We start from the raw sequence: 16,462 nt of genomic DNA on the forward strand, positions 1-16,462 counted from the left end.
TGCAAGAAGCAATCATTACCAAACTCCCAAAAGAAATATTGGAACAATGGATTGTTTTGTCTGATGCCTTTCTGGCCGCAAACCGCAAAAGAGAACCACCTTTTGCCCTTCTCCAAGAATTTGTTGTCCAGCAAACAGAGTCCTGCAACAGCTTTAGAAACCTCTGCCTTAGACTCAGATTCCTCCCAACTATCAAAGAACACAACCAAAACTCTACACCTCTCAAGAGTATACTGCAAATTGCTAGAGATCACAACCACACGACAACACATGAAACAGGGGTCGCGACCTCCTCCATTAAGAATTCAGGAGAGGACTCATCAGAAGCAACCCAATCTAAGCCTCTGATTACAAAGAGAGTCGAGCTTTGTCCTTTGCACAACTCTCGACACTCGATGAACAGGTGCCAAGCGTTTGCACGGAAACCTCTGCACCAAAGGAAGGATTTGTTACGGGAGTTCAGATTCTGCTACAAATGTTGCGAATCTTCTAAACACGTGCCCAAAGACTGCACAGCCAAGGTGCAATGTCATCTATGCAACAGCAACAAGCACCCAGCCGCTCTGCATCCAGACTCTGAGCCACCACAGCAGACAACACATAACCCTCCTCCAGCCAAGGAGCCTCAGCATGCTACAGAAGCACACCCGGAGCCAGTGGTGAGTGTCAATTGCCCAGTGGTGTGTCAGCCCCTTGCTCGTGTCGTCAGATCTGTTTAGCCAACATCTACCCTAAGGGACACCCAGAAGAAGCAGTGAAGATAATACTGGATCCTCAGAGCAACCGCCCACTGGCCAGGTCTGCATTCTTTGACCTCTTTGATGTTCAGAAGGAAGAGGTGCACTTCACGATATCAATATGTACCGCACTATGAAGCACAGCAGGGAAGACAGCTACTGGACTCTGCATAGAATCATTAGATGGGAGTTCCTGATTCTCACTGTCACCTGTGTTAGAATGGGACGGGATACCAGACGAACGCAGCAAGATTGCAATGCCAGAGGTAGCAAGCAGCATACCTCACCTGCAGCACGTGGTCCATCACATTCCCACTTTAGATCCTGAAGCCAAGATTTTGCTCTTGCTGGGAGTAGATGCCCCTGATACTTTAACTTACATTGAAGTGGTCAGAGACCCAAGAGGCTCCCCCTTTGCCCTCAAGACAGAACTGGGGAATCTCAGGAATAGTCTGTGTCGATTGGATGCAAGCCCCAGCCCAGGCAGACGCCTTCAACACCATCCATTCCGACAGCCTTCCGACACCCTTTGAAACCATCAGAAACAAGAATACCAGTCCACCCTAAAAGGCTGCCGGTGACCAGCAGACTTTCACTAAGAAACCCTAAATGGCTGCCAGCGACCACCAGACTTTCACCAAGATGCTCTACATGGGCAGGTGTCTTTGCAACATCCATTTCAACCACTTGCCAACACCCCTTAGAACTGTTGGAAGCAAGAGTACCTGTCCACCCTAAAAGGTCACCAGATGTGACCAGCAGTCTTTCACCAAGAAGCTCTACATCAGACCAGTTACCAACCTAGTGTAGCTGTGGAGAAAGGCTGAACTTGAAGATTGAACCTCAAGCTTTGCATGCTTTGCTTTGTTTGATGCTTTATTACTGTTTACTGTTTATTTTAGTTATATAGTCTATTATTATTTAGTTAGTAGTGGAATTTATAATTCCAGGCAGGAAGTGTGCTGTCCAGCCAGTATATAGTTAATGGGAAGTGGGATAGTTAGTTAGGAATTGTGAGCTTTCCCCTTAAGGGAATGCACCATGGTAAATGTAGTTAAGGTATCCTGAGAAATGTAGTCCATGTCATGTGGTCACATCTGTAATCCTGATTGGTCACTGAATTGACCCTTGGTGAGTTGGGGGAGGTTTCTCCACTCTTGCCTGGAACCTGGCAGCATGGTGCTGCCTCAACCACTTGCTCCTTCATTTTGTGGATGAAAATTGCAGCTATGCGGAGAATTGGACATTGAGATGAATCTCGCCATAACTGTGAGTTATCTTGAGGATGCCTGATGAACCAATAAAAAGACTTTGTATGGATGCTTTGTGCCTTTATACATTCAGTCAGCAATTATAGAGGGCAGAATACTTCTTTTTCTGTGATCACCAGAGGTTGTGAACCCAATGGGTTGGGGTCAGTTGGCTGTTGTTGGTGTGTTTGAGATGGGGGTTGTGGAAATAGGTGGCTGTAGTTTCTTTTCAAATGTGTAGTAAAACACATTAAAGTCATCTGCTAGTTGTTGATTTCCTTCTGCCCGGGAAGGAGGTTTACTGTAGCCAGTGATGTTTTTAAGAGTTTTCCACATCTTTACTGGTTCATTTGTTGAGAACTGATTCCTTAACTTTTCAGAGTAGCTGCTTTTTGCTGCTCTAATCTCTCTTGTTAATATGTTTCTGATCTGATTGTATAGCATTCTGTCACCTTTTCTGTAGGCTTCCTCTTTGGAGTGAGGTTTGTTAGAGCTTTCGTTAGTTTGTACTGCAAACTTGAGTTGAATAAGCCGGATGGCAATGGCCATTTTCATCCAAAGAAGCTTTTTTTGGGTGGGTCTCCTAGCCTTAAAAGGAGGAAGGGAAGGGAGAGAAAGAGAGAGAAAGAGAAGGGAGAGACAAGAAAGAAAAGAAAGAAAGAGAGAGAAGGGAGAAACAAGAAAGAAAAAGAAAGAGAGAGAAAGAGAAAGAAAGGAAGAAAGAAAAGGGATAGACAAGAAAGAAAGAGGGAGGGAAGGGAGGGAAAGAAAGGGAAGGAAGGAAGAAGGAGGGAGGGGGAGGAAGGGGAAAAATGCATGAGATATAGTTGAATGGATGGATAGATAGATAGAAACATGGAGGGAGGGAAGGAGGAAGGAAGGGAGAGAGAGAGAGAAAAAGAAACCCTGGCACTTAGATGTAGCTTCAGAAGGTGCTTTGAAACAGCACAGCGATCTAGGACTGGAAGGGTTCTCAGACAGGAGTGGGATTCAAATTTTTTAATAACCAGTTCTGTGGGCATGGCTTAGTTGGTGGCTGTGGCTAGGTGGCCATGTGACTGGGTGGGTGTGGCCAGGTGGCCGTGTGACTGGGTGGGCATGGTTATGTGGTCATGTGACTAGGTTTATTTTCTGACTCGATTTTATAGGAAGGAGGCTTAATTTCACAAGCACACACACCAGCCACTTCCCACTTGATCTATCTCTTAGGAAGCATGGAGGACATAGTCAGCAACAGCAAAACTAACTCAATATCTTCCATATGGGATAATGGGGGGGAGGAGAGAAAGGGATTCTTGCTCCAGGCTACTTTAAAATGCTTTAAAGCCCAGAAGCTCCAGCAACATATCTTCAGCCTCATCTGAGGCAATTGGCTGGGGAGGGGCGTGGCCAGGTGTGCAGTGCTACCAGTTTGGGTGAACTGGACCAGACTGGACCAGCTCAATTCCACCACTGTGCCTCCCCACAAAAAACACTCTCTACTTCCTTCCTTCCTTCCTTCCTTCCTTCCTTCCTTCCTTCCTTCCTTCCTTCCTTCCTTCCTTCCTTCCTTCCTTCCTTCTCTCCTTCCCTGCCTCCCCACTGGGCCCAGGGAGCCTCCCTGGAGCCCCAGGAGTGCCAAAATGAGGTGCAGGGGGGTGGATGGAACCAAACTGACCCCCCCTCCATTTTTTTGCCTCCTGGGCCTTAGGAAAGTCTCCTGGGTGAAGCAGTAAGCGAAGGGGATCCCGGCACAGCTGATCTTGGAACAGCTGATCGTAGGGAGGAAAAAATACGGTAAGGAGTGACTTGGCTGGACAGGCTGGGAGAGTGCAGTCAGCAATGTCACGCATGCCTGCAATGTTGCGCATACATGATAAGAACTGATTGGGTGTGGAGGGGAGCGAGGCAGGGCCAGCCAGAGGCACGATTTTTTGCTGGTTCTCCGAACTGGGCAGAATCAGGTTCTATAAAACCAGTCCAAACTGGTAGAATCGCACCCCTCTTCTTGGAGGTCATCTAGTCCAACCAGCAGGAGATCCTTACAGAATCATAAAATAGCAGGGTTAGAAGGGACCTTGGGGGCCATCTAGTCCAACCCCCTGCTCCAGCAGGAGACCTTATATCATCTGGATTATTTTGGTGCTTCTAACAGAGATGAAAATTGCCAGAAAAGAGAAGGAGTTTACTAGGACAAGGCTGCCATGCAGAGGAAAGCAGAGATAGTTCTTGACTTATGACCACAATTGAGCCCAAAATTTTGGTTTTAAGTGAGTTTCAACACATTTTACTCAATCTATGACATCTCTTGGCTCTAACAGTCATTTGCAGGCTAGAGAAGTAAATCTGAAGACTAATGTACAGAACTTATAGTTAAATGTGTGGCAGAAAGTGGACTCTGGGTGTGTTTTTCCAAACACGGTGAGTGAGGTTGAATGTGTATAAGAGCTCCCTCTGTGTGTGTACATACGCCTACAGTATATATAATAGATAATGTATCTTTTTGTACACACTCTATACTATGTAATATGTATGTACACATATGGCATATATACATAGGATTACATAATGTATTTTGGATGTTCAGTAGTAGTAAATAAATAGACAGGGAAATTGTATCTCGTTGAGGCCTTTGAGGCGAGAAAAGGCCAGGCAAGGCATCCCTTTACATGAGTGATGTCATGTTGACCACACCCACCCAGTCACATGACCACCCAGCCACAGCTACCCAGCTGGTCCTTAAGGTAGAGAACCAGTTGTTAAATTATTTGAATATATTAAATATATTTAAAGAGGAAAATATGCTGTTATGTGGATATCATTTCTGGAATTTGTGCTTGCGAAGGAAAAAAAACTTTGATTTTGGTTTTTGGTGATTAGAAAGATTTGGTGTTATAGAATGGTTAATTATATATTAATATGTAAAACCAAAAAGTTGAGATCGGAGTGTATTTATCTTGTACTGTGTTAGGAAGACTTGGTAGTCAATGCCCCGTTTTTTCTTTTTCTCTTCCCCCTTGTATTTCACACTCCCTTTTCCCGTTCCCTTTCCTTCCCTTAATTTCCTATTTTTTTCTTTTTTTTGTATTTTATACAATAAAAAAAACATTCTTATGCACAAACTGACAAAGAGGCTTTTTACAATTTTCTGTTATTTTTTAAAAAAATAATCCTGTCTTTTTTAAGGAGACAAAATGAAAATCAGTTTGGAGTGATGTTTAAGAAGCTAGATTGGCACTGGACATTTTCAGGTTTCCGCCCTAGGACCCTATTAAATCCAATAACATCACTAAGAACTGAGATCAAAATAAACAGACTAAAGAGAATTTTTGGAAAAAGGAGGCTAGGTCAATGAAAATTATCTACAGAGAATGACAAAGGTCACCTTAAATATGGAATTGTTTTTATCTACAACAATTTTTAAAATATTCATAAATGTATGTAGCCAATGCAATTGCACTAGATTCCACTCCTAAACAGAGTACCACAGATATAGTGGATAAAGATCCTTTTTTTTCATACCACAATTGACAGAAATTCCAGTTCAAATATGGGATCAATTCTTTAATTGATTTTTAGACACAATTTTTTTTTATCTCCAAGCAGCCACTGCCTGACTGCTCCTCTAACAGATAGACTGCTCCTTAACAGTAAAGATAAAATATGCCTGTCAGCCAAAAAACAGAACATACAAAAAATAATTTCTTTCTTCCTAGATATTTTAACATCCTTCTGCTTGAGCAGAAATATTAGAGGAGTAAAGAAGATGAGAAAACTGAAGTTGTTAAAAGGTAAAGGTTCCCCTCATACATACATGCTAGTCGTTTCCGGCTCTAGGGGGCAGTGCTCATCTCCGTTATAAAGCCGAAGAGCCAGCACCGTCCAAAGACATCTCTGTGGTCATGTGGCTGGCATGACTAAATGCCAAAGGCGCACAGAATGCTGTTATCTTCCCACCAAAGTGGTCCCTATTTTTCTACTTGCATTTTTACAGGCTTTCGAACTGCTAGGTTGGCAGAAGTGTTAAAAGGTAGAGAAGCCGTGCTGTCCAGACAGTTTAGAGTTAATGGGATTTGGGATAGTTACTTAGGAATTGTGAGCTGTCCCCTTAAGGGAATGTATCATGGTAAATGTAGTTAAAGGTATCCTGGGAAATGTAGTCCATGTCACGTGACCACATCTGTAATCCTGATTGGTCACTATATTGACCCTTGTTGGGTTGGGGGAGGCTCCCTCACTCTTGCCTGAAACCACCATACCATGCAGCTGCTTCAATCATCATGGGGTTGAGACCTTTTTATCTTTCTACACTACAAGACAGATATGCAAAGGATTGGACATTAAGAAGAACTTTGTCACAAATGTGAGTTATGAGGATACCTGATGAACCAATAAAAAAGACTTTGTTATGGATGTTTTGTGGAGTTACTCTGTCTGCTTTATACCATCCAGAGAATAATAAGCAGAACAGAAGCATAATGGAAAATATAAAAATGGTAGTAAAAAAAAAGGTTAAAATAAAAAAATGTATAGTAAAAAACAACACTGATAATGCCTAGGATTTAATATACAATAATTTTGTAACTTTTCACTCTTTTGTTATTAAACTGTTGAATTTCAACATATTCGTTGCATTTGTGTAAAATGTAATTTTATTAAAATTATCTTCATTCTGTGGAAAGTATTGCATCACTGCAGCTGTCCTGATGTTAACTGAATGCTAGGCTTGAGAGACTGTAATTTTTTCACAATTGCTCACTGATTTCTTTGCTAAAGAATAATTTGAATAATATCTTTTAATCCAAGTCCAATCAGAATTTCTGCATCATTAGTTTAATTTACTTTATTGTCTTTGTACCTCAGACAACGAAATTAAATACCATCTTCAGTGTGCATTATGACTATTAAAATAAACACAAACACACATCCTTCACACTCCACACATTGAATTGAAACCCCCTGATATTGCATTAATAATTGCACTATACACAGGGGTGGGATTCAAATTTCTCAACAACCGGTTCTGTTGGCGTGGCCTAATTTGTGGGCATGGTTTGGTGGTCATGTGACTGGGTGGTCATGGCTTGCTGACTGGGCGTAGGTAGGTGGTCATGTGACTGGGGTGAGCGTGGCCAGGTGGCCAATGTGACTGGCAAAGCAAATTTAAGTGGCTCTCATTTAATGGCCAGTTGCTTAGCAAGTGTTTTTTGCCAGTTTCCAAGGCCTGGAGAGGGAAGGACAAGGCCCGGGCAGGTGGCCATGTGACTGGCAAACCAAATGTAAGTGGTCCTCACTTAATGGCTAGTTGCTTAGCAAGTGTTCTAATTTACGACTGACCTCCACAGAGCTACTTGACCTGTTTTTGGAGTTTTGACAGCCATGCCCACACACTCACTCACTCCTTCTCTCTTTCTCTCTATGACCAGTTACAACATCCCACACAGTCATGTGACTGAGGTTTTCTATGTTTTTGCCAGTTTGCCACAATTCCTTCTGATTTCAAGTTAAAAATACCCATTGGGGAAAAGAGACTTGTTTAACGACCAGTGTTTGCTTAATGACCACAATGTTCACTTAATGACCATGGTGTTTGTCTAACCTTAAACACTCAAAGAGCCATTTTTCTATTTTCTTTTAAACAGATCTCTCTCTCTCTCTCTCTTTCTTTCTCCCCCCATCTTTCTCTCTCATCTTTTTCTTTCTTTCTCTTTCTTATCTCTCTCTCTCATTTTTCTCTCTGTCATCACTCTCTTTTTCTTTCTTTCTCATCTCTTTCTCTGTCTCATCTCTACCTCTCTCTGTCCCTGGCGGGGGAAAAGGAACATTTGAACTGGTGCTGGTCAGTGGGAATCTGAGGAGCCAGTACTGAAGATGGCTGGCAGGGAGGTGGGGCAATCCCACAGTCTCCCTAAAAATAATACTTCTGGTGAGGAGGAAGAAAAGAGCATTGGGAGGAGACTTGGTGGGTGACATGGGGCAGCAAGCGCTTCATGGCTCCTAAGGGGGTCAAGCCTTCCTGCTCCCAATCGCTGGCAGCTGCTTCCTGCTTCTCTGCAGCCATGCTAACAGCATTCAACCTGGCTGCTTCCCTCCTCCTTCTCAGCCCCATTCATACAGAGCAAACACTCACACATCTCACAGTGCTGGAGGGACTCGCCCACGCACTGATTCTTTGCAGAAGATCCTACCGGCACGATGTGTACATGCTCTACCAGAGAAGGAGGATAAAAATTGCCAAACTTTTCTTCCTCCCTTCCCTTTGCAGAGGAGCTGCTTGGAAGGCAGCTCCTGTCACCTGGCTGTCTGTTTATGGTCCCCCACCCCACCCCCCATGTCAAAGTACCTTAAAGGGGCAGGCTGCGGCATCTGCCTTCACGCTGAAAGGGAGGAAGAAAAGTTCAGCAACTCTTCTCCTCATGTGTACACACACATACAGGGCATGCCCACATGGTGCTGGAGGGATTTGCCCACGCACTGACTCCTTGCAGAAGATCCTTTGTGTGTACACGACGCCAGAGGGACTCACCCATGCACAGAAGGTCCCACCCTCACGTGTCCATACTCTGTGTGAATGCCTGAGAAGGAGGAAGACTTGCCAAGTTTTTCTTCCTCCCTCTCTTCTGACACACAATGGCCAGGCAGGTGAGCAGTGTCATATGGAGTAAGTGTCCTCCCAGCCAGTGCAGCCATGGGGCTCTAACCTCATACAAATGTAAGTTTGCAGATACCCCAGGATTCCCGGCTTTGGCTGCAAGAACTGCAGACAGCCTTCCCCACCACACACATCCTTCGCCCGCCACCCCATATGAGGCAGGAGGCCTGACAGAAAGCGCCTGGCCCAAAGACACAGCCCTCCACGACGGAGCCCTTCCTGGGGAACAAAACAAGAACTTACTGATCCATCCCAAAAGGGAGCTTCAGAGTGGCGGCGGTAGTGCTCTGGGAGGATGACCCTCGGGGCCCTGAGAAACCATCTTGTGCAGCACAGCAAAATTTGCTTTAGCAACCGGGAGTTGCTGCTTTGGGTTCTGCAAGTCCCCCTCCCTTCGGAAGCGCAAGTCCCCAAAGCTAAATTTTGCTGTGCCAGGAAAGAAACTCTTGCTCTTCCAGTTAGACAAGCAGGGAGAGAAGCAGCTACTGACCCTGCTGGAACCAACATGACCACCTCTCCACATGTTCTCCTGCTGCTTTTGCTGGGAGAGAGACAAAGTCTTTCTTGCACAGCGATAAGCTAAATTTTGCTTTGCCAAGACAGACTCTCTCACTCTCCCAACTAGACCAGTAGGGTAGAGAAGCAGCTACTGACCCCGTCGGAACTGACTCAGAGCTGCTCCATGTGTTCTCCTGTGAAGGCAAGTGGGGGGGGAGGTGACCGGCAGCGGCAGTAAAAGGCAAGTGGAGGGAAAGATGAAGAGTGGCGACAGGTAGGAGACCAGGGCTTCCTTGCAGGGTCTCACTCACCTAGGAAGACCATGGTGGAGGGCAGACTGCAAGCAGTAATGGCTCATGGCCAGGATAAAGAAGGGCGGGGTTAGAATGCAGTCAGCTTGTCGCACATGCATGTGATATTGCGCATGCGCGATAAGAACTGACTGGGCAGTGAGTGGAGAAGTGGGCGGAGAGGGGCGGGGCCAGCCAGGGGCCCATTTTACCGGTTCTCCAAACTATCAGGAACTGTAACATCCAGTTCTATAGAACAGGACCGAACCAGTAGAATCCCACCCCTGAATATAAGTAATAGAGTGAATCCCATTGCATTGGAGAATGATCATTACAATGAATGCAATTGAAACAAAAGCAAAATACAATAATGGATGACAAAAAAAAAAACTTATTAAAAGTGCTTTCTAAACCATCATTTTCTTTGTCCAGGGACAAACTTTGGATTGTCAATGAGAGTGAGATAACATACAGCCTCTCAACCTTGAAAGGTATTAGAATACTTCTTCCTTGAAGCATGTTACCCTAGTAACTAATAGCAGCTGACTTTGTGAGTTCTAGGGACAAGAGATGTTGAAAGATTGCCTACTTGAAAGTCAGATGGTTTTAGTTAAGTTGCAGACAACTTCATATGCAAAACATCTTGAGGCTTTAACATACCACTTTGGATAACCACTGTTACTGTCATAAAGAACACAACAATTCTATTTCACAGAATGAAATAACTGGTCCATATGACTCAGTGTTGACTTCATGGGCCCACAGTGACACATATGCCTTAGAACAGGGGTGTCAAACTCAAGGTCTGTGGGCCGGAGATGCTTAGATCTGGCCTGCAGGGAAACAGTGAAGGTCTGGGCTGCAGTGCCTCTACCAATGAAAATGGAGCTCAGGAGGACCATGCATGGTCCCCGTGAGCTCCGTTTTCACTGGCAGAATGCTGCAGGGGGCCATTAGCAGCCAAAAATGGAGCTTGAGAGGGCCGCATGTGGAGGCCCCTGAATTTTGTTTTTACTATCAAAGGGCTGCAGGAGGCTGTCATGGCTGAAAACAGTGGGCTGCAGAAGCAAAACAAACTACTAGCAAAAGTGGCATTTGATCACAAGGCAAGGAGGCATCAAGAAATGTTTTCTCTTTTGCATTTGAGCATCCAAGAAAGGACAGGAAAGGAGAAAGGGAAAGAGGAAATACAAAGAAAAAGAACGAAAAATGGGAAGGAAGAAATAAGGAAAATGAAGATAGAAGAAAAAAAGAAGAAAAAGGAAGGAAGGAAGGAAGGAAGGAAGGAAGGAAGGAAGGAAGGAAGGAAGGAAGGAAGGAAATTATAATGAAGGGTGGGGCTGGGCTGGGCTGTGGATTCCCAGTGCCCTGGGAGCTCAAGGGCCTGGGAGCTCAAGGGCTTCTGCTGCCTAGGGTTCTGGACAGCCTGCACCACCATCTGGGGGTCCCCCACATTGTCTGAGAGGAACGGTGGGGCTCCTCTAGAGGACAAGAGTTTGGTCCTCTCCCTGGTCTCGACTTTCTCCATGGGAGACAATGGATCTCCCCCATCCTTGCCCAGGCCAGCACAGGTGCCCCAACATAAGTGATGTCGAGGTGGCCATGCTCACCCCAGCTACATCCACCTGACCCCCTGAGGTCAAACATAACCCTGATGTAGCCCTCAATGAAATCGAGTTTGACACTCCTGCTTTAGACTAAAGGCTAAGAACCTGCATCTGCAGATACCAGTAATTAATCCTAGAAATTTTTGTGTTTCAGTTTTTAGCTATGGATTGTGCAAACAGAATGTGAAAGACAATTGCTTGAAAAATAATGTTTCACAGTAAAGAACTCGTTTACAAAATCAAATTAGAATGTAGCTGGCACAATAAATCCAAGCATGTGATATGTTTATGGGATTATTTCAACACGGTCTTTGTAATTCACCATGCATGTCATACATATTGTATCTGTTTAGTATTGTGTGTTGGTTCCTAGCTTTGAGAAAATTGTGTTCAGTGCAGTCATAACTTTCATAGTGATTATATAAAGGCTATTATAGGAAATATTTGTTATTAATTAAATATTGCTGTTACATACAATGCTACCAGATGTAATGAATTACTAGCATCTTGGTAATTGTAGTCCAGCCCATTTAGAAAATATCAGATTGAGGAGACTGAAATGCTGTCTTTAGTTTTAAAATTTATAAGCCCTTTTCTAAATCAAAGCTGCAATGATGGGTTTATTTCCTCCACTGGTTCTATAAAGAAATGTTTCTTTCCCTAAATGTACCATATAAAAATGTTAGTAGAAATACTCTTCATCCTATGGTTTTTGCTGATAGGTAGTGAAGTTTATACTGGTTTGCAAAAATAGAGAGATTAAAGATGTATGAAATTGAAATTTCAGAATCCAGCAGAATCTAGCCACCTATGCTGTAGTCATCCTTAAGCAATCATTGGAGATAAGGAGTGTCAGAATGGCCAGCATACCTAGCAATTATTGGAAGGATATGTTTTTTTCAAATCTCTCTGTAAAAGGAACATAGAAGGAGTATGTGACCAATGGTCCCCACCTCTCATAAGCCACAGGAAGAGAGTCTTTCAGTCAATTGTATCTTTTTATACTTGCCATACAAGACAGCCAATGGAAGCACATGGCACCATGTGAGCGAAAATGTTTTCCAATGGTTTGCTGACTCCAACTGGCTATGAAGTAACAACATATCTAATAGCATCTGGAGCCAGAAACAATGGAGCTTTTCCTAAGTCTGTTTGCCTTTTGATGTCCTCTACCTTTTGTCGCAAGGTTTGTTTTGCTTGGCTGTAGTCCAACTTGAGTATTGACGCTGGGAAGAAGCCTAGTTTGGCAAAGTTGGATGCGACAGCCTTGATCCATGATGAGGAGAATTTGTCTTGAAGGATTAATGGAGCAAGGCCTTGAGGAAAGAAGTTAAGCTTTATCCAGATTTAAAGATGCTATACAGATTCTTGCTTCGACTTTTGTCCAGTAGTGGGATTCAGCCAGTTCAGGTTGGTTCAGGTGAACCAGTGGTAAAAATTCTGGCTGGCCCTGCCCACCTGGGCCCCCGCCCTGCTCTGCCCTGCCCTGCCCACCCCATCCAGTCACTCTTCATCTCATCCGCTCACCTGGCATAGCTGCTGCTGCTCTCCATCTGGCTCCCTGGCTTGCCTCGACCACACGGTCTCTGAGGGCCAGTGTGCCTTCAGCTGCATCCCACACGGTGCTCTCTGCGTGGCCCAGCTGAGCTGTCCTGATCTGCCTGGAAGCCTGAGCAAGCCTGCAAGCAGCAAGGCCCGAATCCCATCCTAGCTGCCTCCCATGTGGCCCAACAAGCTTGCCTGCCTTCCACGGGGCCCAGCTAAGCTGCCCTGATTGAATCCATCTTAGCTGCCTCCTACATCACCCCACAGTCCCTGAGGCCCTATGCACTTGCCTGCCTTCCCCACTGCATTTCCTGCTGTCCCTGTGGCCAGGCCCACTTGCCTGCCTTCCCTTCCACGTGGTATACTGTTAAGTTCGGAAGGTCGGGTTCATTAAGACGAGAGACTTCGGCTCAGTAACAACAGCTCTTTATTTATCGGCTAGATAACACTCAAAAGAACAGCAGCCGCGGCGGCTCTTTTATAGAGCCGGCCATGGCTAGGCGGCCAATGACACCGCTTCAAGTCTGCCGCACTTGGTTTAAGCCAATCGCGGCAGACTCTTAGCGAGCCAATCAGAACTGTCCAAGTTGTCCAATCAGGTAGCGGTTTAAACGAACCAATGGGAATGCAGGGTTTCAAGTCTGTGGATATGGAACACCCCTCCCCTCCTGGTATCATTCAAGGTGACGTAGTCACGTAGATAGGCGGGTCTCCGTACCTGCCTACTTGACTTGCGCACTTCATTTAGTCTCTGGTCGTTGGCCGGTTCAGACGGGCTCCGCGTCACTCTCAGCTCTACTGATGGAACCGCCTGGAAGGGTGAGCCGGGCCTATAGCTGCGACTCCCACCTGGTTCGCCCGGGTTGGTCGAGTCATTCGCTCTGCTGCTCCCGCCTGGATTTTCTGGGCTGGTCGAGCTTGTCCGGCCATTCCTTTCAGGTGAAGCACCCATCTGCAACAGTTCCGATTTTTCAGGTGAGTATGGTTGGTTTATTTTTTGGTTTTTGTCTGGGGGGTGTTCTGCCTGCGTAGAGTTTTTTCCATTTTTGATGTTTGGGGTTTCCCCCCCCCCTCTGATTTCTTTATTAAAGTCTGGACTGGCTAGCCTGGACCGTAGCTGGTCAATGTGGCGCTTCCAGCTTCGCCCATCTGTTGTTTCTAGGCGGTAGGACCGGGGGCCGGTGATTTGGGTGATGCGTGCGGGTACCCAGAGAGGGTCCCCGGTGAAGCTTTTCACGAAGACGGTGTCGCCGACGTTGAATGCGCGATGTCGGCTAGTGGAGCCTGGGGGTTTCTCCAGATTATAGGTGGGATGCAGACGGTCTAGTGGGGAGCGGAGCTTTCTTCCCATGAGAAGTTCTGCTGGGCATTTGTTGGTGGTTGAGTTAGGCGTGATATGTTGTATCAGCAGCATTTTATTGATTTTTTCCTGGATGTTGCCGTCCTCAATTTTTTGTATGGTTTTTTTTGTAAACTGAACCATTTGTTCCGCTCGCCCATTCGGCGCCAGGTGAGCGGGTGATGTCAATGCATGTCTGATGCCTCGGGCAGCTAGGTATTGTTCGAATGCCAATGCAGTGAACTGCGGCCCATTGTCAGACACTATTACATCAGGCAACCCGTGTGTGGCAAAAAGTTTGTTGAGTTTAGCTATGACGGCCTCAGTGGTTGTCTTTTTCATGGTGCAAACTTCCAGCCAATTTGAATAGGCATCAACGGTGATCAGAAATGTGTGTCCATGAGTGGTGCCAGCGAAATCAAGGTGGATTCGCGACCAAGGGCCTCTGGGTGTTTCCCATTCCAGGGGTGGTGCTGTGGAGGGGTGTGTGGATCGCATTTGCTGACAACTGTTGCATGCGGTTGTTAAGCCTGGATTCCCCAACGGCTGTTAAGGAAAACAAACTAAACAGAATGTGCAGCGAAGTCAGATAGGAAGACAGGTAAATGTGTGAGATAAGCCTTCTCGTTAACACGCAGTAAAAATACAGATACGCTTGTGCTATCAAAATTATAATTTATTCCATTTAAGAATTATAGCATAGTCATTATAAACAGTCCATTAGTCATATACCAAATTCAGTCAAGTCTTGTTGAGGATACTCTAATTGCAAAGTCCGTGTCGAATAGCCAGTGTCAGTACACTTACTATAAATCTGTCCAAAACTTATCTTCTCTCCGTTGAGAAATATCTTCAAAGTAATCCAACACTTCTTCTCCTCCCCGATCCAACAAGAACGCAGTCTTCAATAAGCCAGCCAGTAAGAGCCAGAGAGTGCCTTGCTGCTTATATAGTACTTTTACAGCTGCACCCTTAATTACATTCCTTTAGCTTAAAGTCACATACACTTTATGTGACAAACCATGATTCATCATTTTATTATCTTTACCCAAAACAGTTAGGGTAAAACAATGTTATCCCTAACATTCTCCCCTTTTGGGTAATAATAATAAATATTACAATAATATATCCATTTACACTTTCAAATCATAATTGTCACAACTCTCTTTAAATTTTACAACACCTTGTGCTTTTGTAAACTGGTCTGCAATATTTTCTTCCGTCATGCAGTACTCAAGTTTAATTAGACCATTTTTCACAGATTCTCTAACATTTAAGTATCTTAAATCAGTATACTTTGATCTAGTCTTTACAGCAATATTAGTAGCTAATTGTATAGCTGCCTGGTTGTCCTCGTATACAATAATAGAATCTTTAACAGTTATACCCATGTCTAATAATAACTGTTTGTACAGAATTAAGTCAGTGCATAGTAATGACAGACATGAAAATTCTGCTTCCATCGTTGACAAGCTAATATGCTGTTGTCTGATTGACCTCCATCCTATTAGTGTCTTACCAAATAATATAACCATCCCAGATGTTGATTTTCTAGTATTTATGTCAGTTGCAAAACTTGCATCTGCATAGGCACTAAGATTCAAATCACCTTTTGGCTCTAGATACAATGCATGGTGCATTGTTCCTTTAAGATATCTTAAAATTCTCTTTAATGCTTGCCAATGACATTGATGTGGATCATTATTATATCGTGCTAGCTGATTAATACTATAAGCTATATCTGGCCTTGACCAATTGCTTATATATGATAAGCTACCAATCAAAGATTGATATATGGTCTTATCAAATTTGGGACTTTGAGCATCATTTTTGCAAATTTCCTGACTCATTGGAGTCTTTGCAGGCTTACAAAGTTCCATTTTATACAATTTAATTAATTGGCAAATTTTATCCTCTTGAGATATCTTAAATCCTTTTGTGGTTTTATTAATTGTCAATCCTAGATACTTTTTAATTTCACCTAAATGCTTTAATTTTATCCTTTTGGCTAATAATGAAATAATCTTAGTAGCTTCATTATTGGTCTTAGTAATCAAAGCAATATCATCTGTAAATAATAACAATAATGACACCGTTCCATTATTTTCTCTTTTAAACATACATGGATCTGCTAAACCAGATTTAAACCCTATATTGTTTAATTCTTTCACAATATATTGGTTCCATTCATAGCCAGATTGTTTTAATCCATATAAACTCTTCTTGAGTTTCCAACAATCATTGCTATTTACTTTATTATCATTTATACCAACTGGTTTATTCAAATATATTGTATGCTGCAATGGTGCATGCAGATATGCAGTTTCTACGTCTAAATGGTTAACTATATAATTCTTCTTAGCTGCCCACACTAAAGCTGCTCTTAAAGTTGTAGCCTTAAGATTTGGTGCAAATACCTCATCATAATCAAATACATTTTGGTTAAATCCTTGTGCTACTAATCTAGCCTTATAAGTTAATTTCCCATTATTTCCAGTCTTTATTTTGAATATCAATTTGCACCCAATGGATTTTTCTCCTGGAGGTAATTTGGTTTCTTCATAA

Source organism: Notechis scutatus, chromosome 5, assembly GCF_049901735.1.
Source record: "Notechis scutatus isolate UNSWTSFEM ecotype Mainland chromosome 5, rNotScu1.2, whole genome shotgun sequence".
Lineage (NCBI taxonomy): Eukaryota > Metazoa > Chordata > Lepidosauria > Squamata > Elapidae > Notechis > Notechis scutatus.